The sequence below is a fragment of the Lolium rigidum genome, chromosome 2, assembly GCF_022539505.1.
Source record: "Lolium rigidum isolate FL_2022 chromosome 2, APGP_CSIRO_Lrig_0.1, whole genome shotgun sequence".
Classification (NCBI taxonomy): Eukaryota; Viridiplantae; Streptophyta; class Magnoliopsida; order Poales; family Poaceae; genus Lolium; species Lolium rigidum.
This window is the reverse complement of record NC_061509.1, coordinates 246,471,967-246,483,298: the sequence shown is the minus strand read 5'-3', so window position 1 is coordinate 246,483,298 and position 11,332 is coordinate 246,471,967. Positions and strand designations below refer to the sequence as shown.

Sequence of the window (11,332 nt, the reverse complement as noted above, 5' to 3'; positions counted from 1 at the left end):
GTTGCACCTCTCCCATGGCTAGATACTCCCTCTATCCCAAAATGCCTACTAATATTTGGATAAAGTAAAGTTTGACCCACTATATAGAAAAAAGATGTCAACATTTGTAATCCCAAATTAATATTTTTAAAACCATCATGAAATATATTTTCATATTATGTGCATTTTAAATTTTAGATGTTGAGATTTTTCTGTACATAGTTGCTCAAACTTTATAAAGTTTGAATTTGATCCAAAACTATAGACATCTAATTTGGGAAAGAGGGAGTATCATGGATGGGATGTTCTTCAAACCAATTCCAACTTCTCTTGTGATTTTCTCGACTATGTGGAGATAATTAATGCCCACTTTATATAGTATTGGGACTGTGATTTCTATTTCTTTCCCAACAGGTCTCTCCCATCAATTCATGTCCAGCCAATAATATCAGAGCTTCATTGAAACGCGATTCCCGAAAACACAACCGTAGCTACTTTTCTCTCCCGAAATGCTGTACAATTGCCAAGAAAGAAGGGGAAAAGTTATACTTCCATGTCTAGAGACTAGCGTTTCAATTAATTGCTACTAGTAGGTAGAGAGAAAGGTAGGTTGCATGACTAGGGAATTAACTTTTCTTCTTATCTTCATGGGCGAGTATATGGAGGAAATTAATGCCAAATTTATGTAGTGTTGGGACTATGGTTTTCCCGTCTCGTCGTTTCATGTCCGGCCAATGAAACCCAAGTCATGAAAACACAGCCTAGCTACTTTCCTCCGCCAAAGAAAAACAAAAGTGAAAAAGGAAATCAGACTCACGAAACCAACGCTCCCTTTTTTCCCGAGCCGCCGCCTCTGCGCCTCCGCTCGCAGCTCCTGCCGGCGCCGGAATCCCCAGCCTCGCGGCCCACCGTCACACCAGCACAGGCTCCTCACCCCCACGGATGATCCCCTCCCCGACGACCCAACCCCACGCCGGATTTTCGCTAACCCTAGCAGCGTCGAGCATGACGGAGCCGACCTCGCGGGGTTCGGCCCTTCCGTCGATTAGCTCATCCACGGGAACAAGCGCGTCGACGGCCGCATCTGGCCGCATGCTGCTCCGCCGGCGGCTTCGCAGGGATGCACGACGGCAGGGAGGCCATGGTCGCGGCCGTCCGTCCGCGACCTGTACCAACCGCCGACCGACGTCGTCCTTCAGGTGCACCTCGCCTGGCAGGGAGGCCGTGGTCGCGGGCATGACCGCCGGTTCTCAATGCCGGGATGGGGTCGTCCACGACCTGCAGAGCTCGCTCCCAATCCTTACCCGCCACGCTTCAGGAGGGGCTCCTCCACACCAAGGTCGATTCTTTCCCCTTTTCTCGCGCTCCAGCCAATGTTAACCAATTGATGGGGTATGAACGTGTTCATGCAGCTATGCCTATCATATAAGTGAATTGCATCTTAATAATTAATTTATAGCGGCATCGGTGCATAAGCATTGCTTAAAGTTTGCATTTTATTGGTAACTGGAGAATGTTGACAAAGTTCTCACCACCATGTGGCGTGTTCGCCTGCAATTATGTTTGCGTTTTGCAAGAAATGGTGGCCTGCTAGGTTTCTTGGTTTATGGTGACGATGAGTGCTTTTCCACTTTTTTCTTTTAACTAGTGAGAAGACTAGAAGATGATCTCTTCTCTTGTCCAGGACGGGTACTAGTCATTGTAATCATCTGTCCTTGTTGTAATTTGATCGAATTTTGTTTAGCTGATGTGGTCTGATTCTGATGATGGCTTGAATAAGGACACGATATTACTGCATTTGATCTTATACCTTATTAATCCTGCATACAAGTATGCACTCGTGCTTCATTGAATGCTAGTTGGTTATATTCGAAACAACACTTGAACATATGGTTGCTCGAATAATCGGGTAAACATGTGAATCAGTTGCTTAGTAGACTGGTTATAGTAGTGCAGGGGGCTCTTGGCTGTGTTAAATTGCTTTTGTTTTTGGGGGAGCTTGGCAATACAAGTAGCATCTTCAATACAATGTTGATCTTTTTGAATAAACTGGGTATAAATTTTGAACGTGAAAAGAACATTTTACCTCAGATTGTTGTACTTAAGAACGTTTTGGTTGAAAGAACTCTCCTGTTTATTAGCTATGGAAAATAGAAATTGAACAGCAGGCTATTTTCGCGTCTTGTTCTATTCTCATCAACATTACTTTTGTTTCCTGGCCCCTCTATCTGGTTGTCCAATTGACTTTCATCCATGTCTTCCCCTCTTAACTGTTAATATAATTCTTTTTGGGGTCCCACTAAACTGCCTTCTATGTAGTTGGCTTAAGAGTTTAAGTTCTTGCACTTGTTGAATTCTTTCTACTTGCCGACTAAAATTTGGACTTGAACAAATTGGAACCAGTTTATGAATAAAGGAACAGCTAGCATGCATGCTTAGTTGTTGTGATTTGATTCTGATGATAGGAGGTTGAAGACATGATAGGAAGGATGACAGAAGAAATATTACTACATTTGATCTTTTGCTTTGATTTCCTGTCAATGCAATGTTTGCTAAGGATAGGACTGTGATGAAAATTAATAATCTTTATTTGTAGCTGTACACCGAGATTACTTGTGCATTGCCATGTGACTAGTTGGTCACTTGTGTGGTGAGATGAGAGATTTAACGGGAAGAGGTGTGCAGCTCGCCGACCACAGCGGTGCTTTTGCCGTTGCTGACACTGGAAGGCGACCAAATAGGGTTTAGGGCGTCGTTTAGTCATATATATTCCACCTAGATCTCACTGCCTTCTAAAATAAAATAGGTACTCGTTCCACTCGAAGAAATTAATAATAAGGCGTTCCTCTTGTTTGAGTTGTCGAACCCCCCTGTACAGAATAAAGCACACGTATTATATTCCATGCGGATGGAAATTAGGCCAAAATTTGAAGATAAACAAGGCAGTGTGCTGCCCTTGTTCAGAAAGAAATATACCTATTAATTACCGCGGAGTAATGCAGTTTTCTTGTTTCACTTTTTCTAATGTATGTTGTTGTCTTCTTCGTGTTTTGATTGTTGCTCCTGAATGAAAATCGTGATTTTCCTTAACCATGTGCGTACGTGTGCTTTTATTGCAGGTGGATGTTAGTAAGTTTCAGGAGAGGTGCTGGTTGAGCTATGCTAATAGTTTCACCCTCATGCTAAGGGACCTGGAGAAGCCGAGCAACGCTTCTCTTTTTTAAGAGATCTTCATGAGTGATCCAGTGTATAAGAATCGTGCAGATCTTTGAGAGCCAGCCTTTGTTGCACAACAATTCCGTGTCTCTCTTCCAAGTACGTGAAGGCTCTTGCCAGTCTCACATGCTGGATGAGTTCCCCGCTCAAAACGTTGCAAAGAGGTGTGTAGTGCTTTCTACTACTACTTTCATCATGAAATTTCAGAACTGGAGCACTATTTTCATCTTGCTTGTAACTGCAATGAGCCAATTATTTTTGTTTGTGAAATGTTGAGAACCTCAAATACCAAAATTTTGGAAGCTTTTCATGTTCAGAAACAGCTATGTTTGTATATGAAAAACACTTGATAACCTCAATTGTTAAACATGTTCATAACGAGCTATGTTTTGCATCTAACTATCTAATGTAGTAAAACTATGTAAGTCGACTATATGCCATGTTCAGGAGCATGTTTTCTGTACTCTATTTCTGTTGTATTGTCTCCTACAAGCTAAACTGATAGTTTCTTATATTGTTTTTGTGCAGACCAATGTCTATTCACGATTTGGTCTGGCGAGACCTGGTCCAGCTCTGGTCGTGCAGACGAGGAAGATGATATGGACGTCGTGGATCCTGACCACCATGACACGCAGAAGGTACCTCGCCTGCTCCCAACAACCACTCCAAGATGTTTTTCCCCAATTCTGTGGTTCTGTGGTCCTCTAGTCTACAGCTTTTCATGATAGCCCAATCGTGAAGTATCTTGCTTGTATCTAGCGTGAAATTGTTCTTTGACCTAGTCCTTACGTTCTTCAGATCCAAGTAAAACTAAATTGCTCAAAAAATGTGGTTGTTTTCTTTCGTAGAGGTTAGATCCTCCAGTTGAGGAGCTGACCGAGGAGATCCGTGGCGCGTCCGAGGAAGCGAAGGGCATGGCCCTGGAAACCCTATCTCTCTCAAGGTAATCTTGTTTCTCTTTGCACAATCTAGCTAGTTCGGACGAGCTCCGTTTTGTTATGTAATCTACTTGGTGTTGTTTGGCAGGAAACCAGAGGAAGCCGTTGAGCATCACCATGGTGATCCCGCTGGACTTCAGCAACCATGTATGCATGGTACTAGAGGTACGATGCGTAGGCGAGTTACACCGCAAATGTGTTCCTTAGTCTGCTGTCTTTTGTTGGATTATAGTCAAGGAATCGTGGATGTTTTGCTACTACCCATTTGGCTAGCGGCAGCTAACTAAGCTGATATTAAAATCCATGTGTTTTTTTTGCAGCAATTGTGTTGTTTAAATGTAAAACCTGCTGCCGCCATCTGTGATGATGCCTATGTCGACCGAAAGGTGATGCCTTTGGTTTCCTATTACCACCTATTTTTCTTTCTTGCACAAGTTAAAATCTGCTTCTACTTGTTGTTTACACTTATAGTAATGTGCCTATGTATTCGGTACTATGTTCAAAAAAGAGTCGTGCACAAGTGATATGCCGATGCAGCTTGCCTAATCTACCAAGTCATTATATTAAATAAAATAGAGTCGCCAAGTAGCTTGCCCATCCTGTTCGCAATTATTCGCCGACCTATCCCTTGTGATTTTTGTATCGGAGTGCAACTAAATGCTCAAAAAATGTGGCATTTATCCATGACAGACGGGAGATCCTCTTGCGGTCAAGGAACTGGTGCATCCCAGCAAGTAAAGGGCGTGTCCATGGAAGCCATGTCTCTCTCTAGGTGATCAATCTTGTCCTTGATAATATTTCTCACATGTTCACACAAGTATTTATTCAAGTGAGTATGACTCCATTTGTGTATAATATGTCAATCCCAATTGCTATTTCTGCTATGTTTGATGCTATGTTGTGCTTGAACATCTTCCAAGCATTCTTTTTAGATTCGTAAATCTTTCTAATTACAAGATCTCGGATAACATACTCCTACTACTATCTCATTTATTGGAACTGTTTCTTATTTTTTAGGCGACAACATCGGAGCTCTGGTACATGTATATGAGGCTCTTCCTTGGTCACTTGACTCAACAAAGGCGACGATGGCGACAAGGACTGAATTCCAATGCGTCTTGCCTTCCTTTTACAACTTCTCCACTGCCTGCCACTGAGCACCGGGAGCAAGATGGCAGCGGTGCCAAGGAGCATGGGATCGACTGAGCGTCGGCAGCAGCTGGACGGCAGGAGCTGTCTGAGATGGTGAGGGCGAAGCACGGAGACGAGTAAAGGCGTTCCTCCGGTCATCGCCTTCCGTAATGACGCTAGCGGGCCATTCGATGCGTCTGCTTCCTCGCCTCAGTGACATGCTTTGCTTCAGCTTGCAGGTTATGACCTTACCTCTCACTTCTCACTGGCAGTACAACTACAGTACACATGATTTTCAAAGTGCTTCTCACAGATGAATATCCCTGTTCATGCCTAGACTTGGCCTTCTATTATTAGGGATGCATAGCATATTTGAGATGCGTATGTTTTTCCTTTTAGACATGTGTATATGGTATAAATTTCATAAAGTAGGTTGGTTCGTTTATTAAAATATTTGGAATTGACCAGGTTTGCATGTGTGTGCGCACTCGTTAGTTTTGTATCACTTTGGTATGAATTACCGCCATTGAAATTCTTTTATGAGGAGGCAAATCAGGCAGCAAAATGGGCAAATAAAAATATTAGATCTCATTTACAAGTTGAGGTTTCCTGTAACATAACCTTTTTTTCCATGTATGTTTGTCCAAGAGACAAGATTAATGTAATTTGGGAGAGTACACATCAAATTTTGATTAAAATATTGTAGAGGGTCATCCGGGTAATAAATCAGGAAGTAATTTGTGTTACCTCCTTTTTACCATGATGCATTAGGAACATTACGTACGAAGTACCGGGGTAGCTTCTAGTAATAGTACATTTAGCTCAATCTGTTGGTAACGCAGGACTAGAAGATGTTATTTGTGTTTGCTTCGCACTCGAAGACTGCTTTGCTGCTTTATCCTCAACATGGCTATGAACTGTTGATAAACCGTGTGCCTTTTCATGCTAAGACTTGTTATCTCGTTCTGTTAGTGAGATGCATACCAATATAATTTTGCAAAGCACCTACTGGATCAGAGCTTGGTTTGGAGTGGATCATTTCCACTAGTACAACAGCCACCAGCCACTGGTAGATGTTTTGAGTCCTGATTTGGCTTTGCACCTAATGGTTATAGTAGAAAGGTTTAGGCAATTAGTGATTTTTCTGGCGATGAAGAGGAATCAAGCTCTAGGAGGTTAGCAACTTTGTGTAGATTCCTTTGCTTAACAAAGAAAATTCAAAGCTGTGAATCTTCGCTTGCTTAATGTATCTTGTATGACAACAGCTGTGTCTTGTGAAATAGAAAATTTGCCTTCTCTACTTATGAACTAAAGTTTCTGTTTCCACTTGCTCGCCTATTTTATTATCCTCGTGGTGGCCTGAAGCTAAGGTTGATAAGGCACTTTGGGTGCGCCACCTGGAAATAGTTTTGTGTAATACACTTTCACTTTGTTAGTGCATTAATCATCTTACTAAGTATGTGCTTTAGATAGTGATGATAAGCAATTGTGCAAATTAGTACTATTCTCAAGGGAATAATCAACTCTGTCCTCATATGGCTGGCATGGTAGATAAGTTGTTTTCTGGAGAATTTGTAGTTGAGCTGGCATTTCAGCAGCTAGTTGTAAGAGCTAGATCCAATGCCTTGAGGATTATTGAATATGTGTTAATTTTTCAGTTGTTTATAGTTCTGATAAGTGAAAAACTACCAGTGTTTTTCTTATTATATTTCTCCTCCTCTTTTATATATCCGCAATATAATGTTGATGCTCACTGAATGGCTGTAGGTTCTGGGCAAACCACTACCTGTACCAAGGACGTGCATTGTCATCAGCGGATAACTTAAACCGTCACTGGTTTGTGCCAACACATTTAAAGCTGGCGCTTTTGATCAGTTGAAGCAGAACAAACCAATGTGAGGATCCTTTTTTACGGAATGCTCTCTAGCTTCATTGACCCAGATTTACTTACGGGCTGAAAGCTTGTCATAGTATCTCACGAAATAAAGTTGCCCTCGTAATTCGCAGGTACATGGAGTTGGACCCAGTTAAGATTTCCATCGAGGGGCTGGAGGGGTTCAGAAAAGAAAAATCATATCTCATCACCACCATAGAGACAGGTGGACGCAATAAGCAAGAGGTATCCTTTTTTAGTGCCAACACTTGTGTTTGTTGTTGACCTGTCGTCAACATAGTAAAAATCAGGAACTTATCCATATAGGCAAATTGAGTTGACATTGCGATGTTGATTTTCCAAATAATCATGTTTCCCTATAATTAAGGATTTCAGGCAGGTTTTTGTTCAAGTATTGCTGCATATCACATATATAAAGAACTTGTTTGGTGAAATAGCACTTGCCTATAGGTCTGGTAGATGAGCATAAATTAATAGTCATGATATAAATCCTCTTTCCTGTAAATTTAAAGTGTCTTCGCAAGATCTTTGTAAATTAGTATGGCCCGTCGGCGATGTTGCACCCGGTGCTACTAAGTTATTCTGGGCCCTCGCTAGAAAGTATGGCCTGTCGGCTGCGTATCCCGGGCCACCGATGCGCCACGTGCTATTTCCGACACTATTACCATGCCGCTGGGCAGATTGATTTCAAGCACTCGAACGGTGCCGTCGCCGAGAACAGATTGCGGCAGGGCTGTGCGAGTGGTCGGATGCATTGATGCTCACTCCAGCTTACTCGTGGTGTCTAGTAGTTGAACCATTTGTGTGCACGGGAGAAACCGTAGTGCTGAATAGTGATCTGGGGAGAAGAGGGATGCTGAATAGTGATTTGGGGAGAAGTGGGTGAGATGCGAAGACAAAGATGACTATAAATAACTGGTAGTGTTTGGGAACTTAATCTTGTTTGAAGCTCTTGATTTCTATTGATAAGAGCATAACAGCATCACAAGAGAATTGTATTACTATGTGTGTCGATCTGGATTAACCGTAAGTCCTAGTTTTGTGAAATGTTGTTCTTTTTTTATCATATTTTTTCTGATCATAAACATCGATTCATTAAAAAATAGGTTTATGAGATCTTCTGTAATTTGGCACTGGCAGCTAACTTCAATAGGTGGCTCTTATGTTGCTAATGAGACTAGACCAATGCTCATTATGTATGTTTTGTAGTTATGGGAAGGCTGTGAGGCCGGTTTTCTCCTACGCTTGAGTCTGCTCGGCGAGGCAGGCTGATTTGGTGGCAAGCACGGAGCGGAAATAACGACGACGAGCACGGTCAGCTGCGGAGGAGCAAGCTGTGGTGCATCGTGCAGAGGGGCACGCTGCCAGCTCGGCGACACCACCACAAACAGCGGAAAGTGAAGTGTAGCTGCAGCTGCAAGCCGCCGCCGATCATGGCAAACTTTTGGAATGCATAAGCTTTTGTAATGCTTGAAACGAGAAAGTTGTAGTGTTGTTTCCTTTGTCTCGTATGTATTAATCTATTTTCTTAGCTCGCTCGTCTAATTATACTTGTGATTTGTGTTGAACCGATGTGAGTAGTGCTGTCTGCACACATATTGTGATCTGTGATCTTAATGTCCCAAAAAGAGCCATTGTCCTGAAATTTTTTGAGTGCAATTTGTAATTATACTTTTGTTCCTGAAGAAAAGGAAACACTGCAATTTTTTATGTCCGCACTTCCGCCAGAGAAAAAAAGGAGTAAGAAGATGGTGTAGCTAGTTAGCTTCAATCGAAACAATGAATAGAAAGATGATGTATTCCCTCCGTCTCACCAAAATTGTCTCAACTTTGATAAAATTTGGATATATCTAGGTTGATACATCTAAATTTTGATAAAGTTGAGACACTTTCGATACGAAGGGAATACAATTGATTGATCAAACTAGTTGGGATGATTATCTCCTATTCTCTAGTTTTCAATACAGTGCATCTTCCGCCAATTTTTCACCACTAAAGATGGCGAACAGAATTGACCATCTTACACAGATCAATAGCCATGGTGTTCCGGCTAGTAGCATGTGCAAAATCCATCAAAGGTGCTTGCTTTCAAAGGATACTACTTTTTTCCGTGCAACCAGGTTCGATTAATGAGATTTTTTTGCCCTGATTAATGCACTTACTTACCCCGTTTAATGTGTGGGCGGCTGTTTCGTTTCACGAGACTGTAGAAAAGGAGTTCCCTCGTCTATGTATGGGCAGACGTTTCGTTTCACGTGACCCAACAGAAAAACATGCATGCATGACCTCCTCGGATGGGTCACAGTCACAGAGTCACTTAAGTAGCTCCTAATTTATGGAGTGTTTTTTTTTTCCTGGATCACTCTCCCTCCACGTCACTGATCCGTGGCGCTCTCTTGCATCCGGACGGTCGATTCTCTCCATCAAGCAATCAACAACGAGGGACACACATCGAATCTCAGCCCTTTCCTGCTCATCTCTTCTTAGTTTTCCCCCAAACAAATCATATCTGCCTAACTAGTTCTATAAGTAGAAGCTCATTGTCACACACCGCGTGCGGATTGCGCGTGTGACTATGACTTAGACTTTGACTCTTGCTCGGAGAGGAGAGGAGCGCTCCACTCTGGCCGAAGCTTGGCGTGGACGATGTTTCCATGAACTTGGGCAAGGCGTGCACTCTCAAGCAGGATCGTGGGCATCGGACTGACGCTTCGGCGTGTTAGCGACTCAAGGTCAGAATGTTCTTCACTATGGTCTAAGTTGCGATTTTCTGGTTGGAAAATCCGGCACGCGCCGTTGGATATTCCTGGCGTGCCCCCGGTTTTTATATATTCCGATTACGCAGCAGCAATCGATGATTGGCGAGTGAGATCGATGCTCTTGAAATGCGAGAAGTCGTGGGATAGCATCTGAACAGAGAGAGCAATGGCATTTCACTTCTGCTAGAATGCTAGATACATACGGTGATCGTCCAGTGGTGCCGTGGTCCTATGATCCCATGCTAGCTCCTACTCCCTGTGGATGGATTGGCTGGGGTGTGCACTGTATCGTGTTCTTTAGTCCGGCTTAATTCGGCCACACAAATGTGCAGGTCACAATGTGACACACAAGCCACCCGTACATCATATCGGTATACTTGCACTTGCATGAGGAAAATGTGATCAGCTGAAAGCTCCATCCATGTTAAAGCATCCAACCCGATCTGCTCGACAGGGCGGATGGAGGATTTATTTGGTCCCAACTAAAAGGTGCAGTCAAAACCGTCAAAGAGAAGGTGAGGAAGAAGAAAAGAGAGAGAGAGAGAGAGAGAGAGCAGGAAAGCAAAACACACATGATTCGAGCTGCTTTGTACGTGGTGGCGCAATCAGCACACACACACTGAAGATTTTCTTTTTCTGAAGCCGGCCAAGATGGCCTCTGGAAAAGGAGCAACCCCATGCATAGCTTCTCGATCTAGAAACAGTTGCGATAGTCCAAGCACATCTTCTTTCTTGAGTGTTCGTTAGACAATAAACCTCTATCGTGCGTTTACAAAAAGAATCATTATCAGTTGGCCACGGTAAAGGCTGCAAGAATCACTTTGCCCCTTTCAATATGATACAAATCCTTAGCAAATTCCATTACTTTCTTGAAACAAAGACCATTCCGGCTGATGGAACTTCCATCTCCAGATCACCCACAGATTGAAGTACGCCATTCTCCCTAACAAACTGATCCGATGTGTGATATCTCACAGGGAAATCGACAAATGGATCTGCGGATTGAAAAAAAAACCTTTATGTCAATTTCAGCACATGTATCTCTAATTCATGACCAGAAACTTTTGTCAGACGAAAAGATCTGACTTACGTCACAGAAATCGGCACTTGCATTGCACGTGTTAACTGAAGACATACCCTTAAGCCTGAAACAAGCCACAACTGAGAAGAACTAATCGTGACTAATCGTGATTACTAGGTGCAGCAGCCAGGTCGAAGACTGCTTGTCGGGAGGCGCTCGGCAGCGACCAACCAAAAAGGGCGACGGAATGAGGGAGCTTGGCCCATGTTTGTGCATTTCACCCCTTAAGTGTGTTTTAGTCATTAATGACAATATAACGATGTTTGACAGTTTTCTTAATTTCTCCAAATTATATCAAAATTGAAGCAAATGGTTTGGTGGACCCTGTACGGTC

At 42.8% G+C, this 11,332-nt stretch overlaps 1 long non-coding RNA gene across 1 annotated transcript; it reads left to right on the top strand.

Moving 5' to 3' along the window:
- Positions 1 to 4,196: 4,196 nt before the first annotated feature.
- LOC124688468 lies at positions 4,197 to 5,218 on the top strand. The gene is made up of 4 exons (XR_006998537.1): positions 4,197 to 4,298; positions 4,454 to 4,519; positions 4,824 to 4,905; positions 5,151 to 5,218. It is a non-coding gene; the product is annotated as an uncharacterized LOC124688468 (long non-coding RNA).
- Positions 5,219 to 11,332: the final 6,114 nt, after the last annotated feature.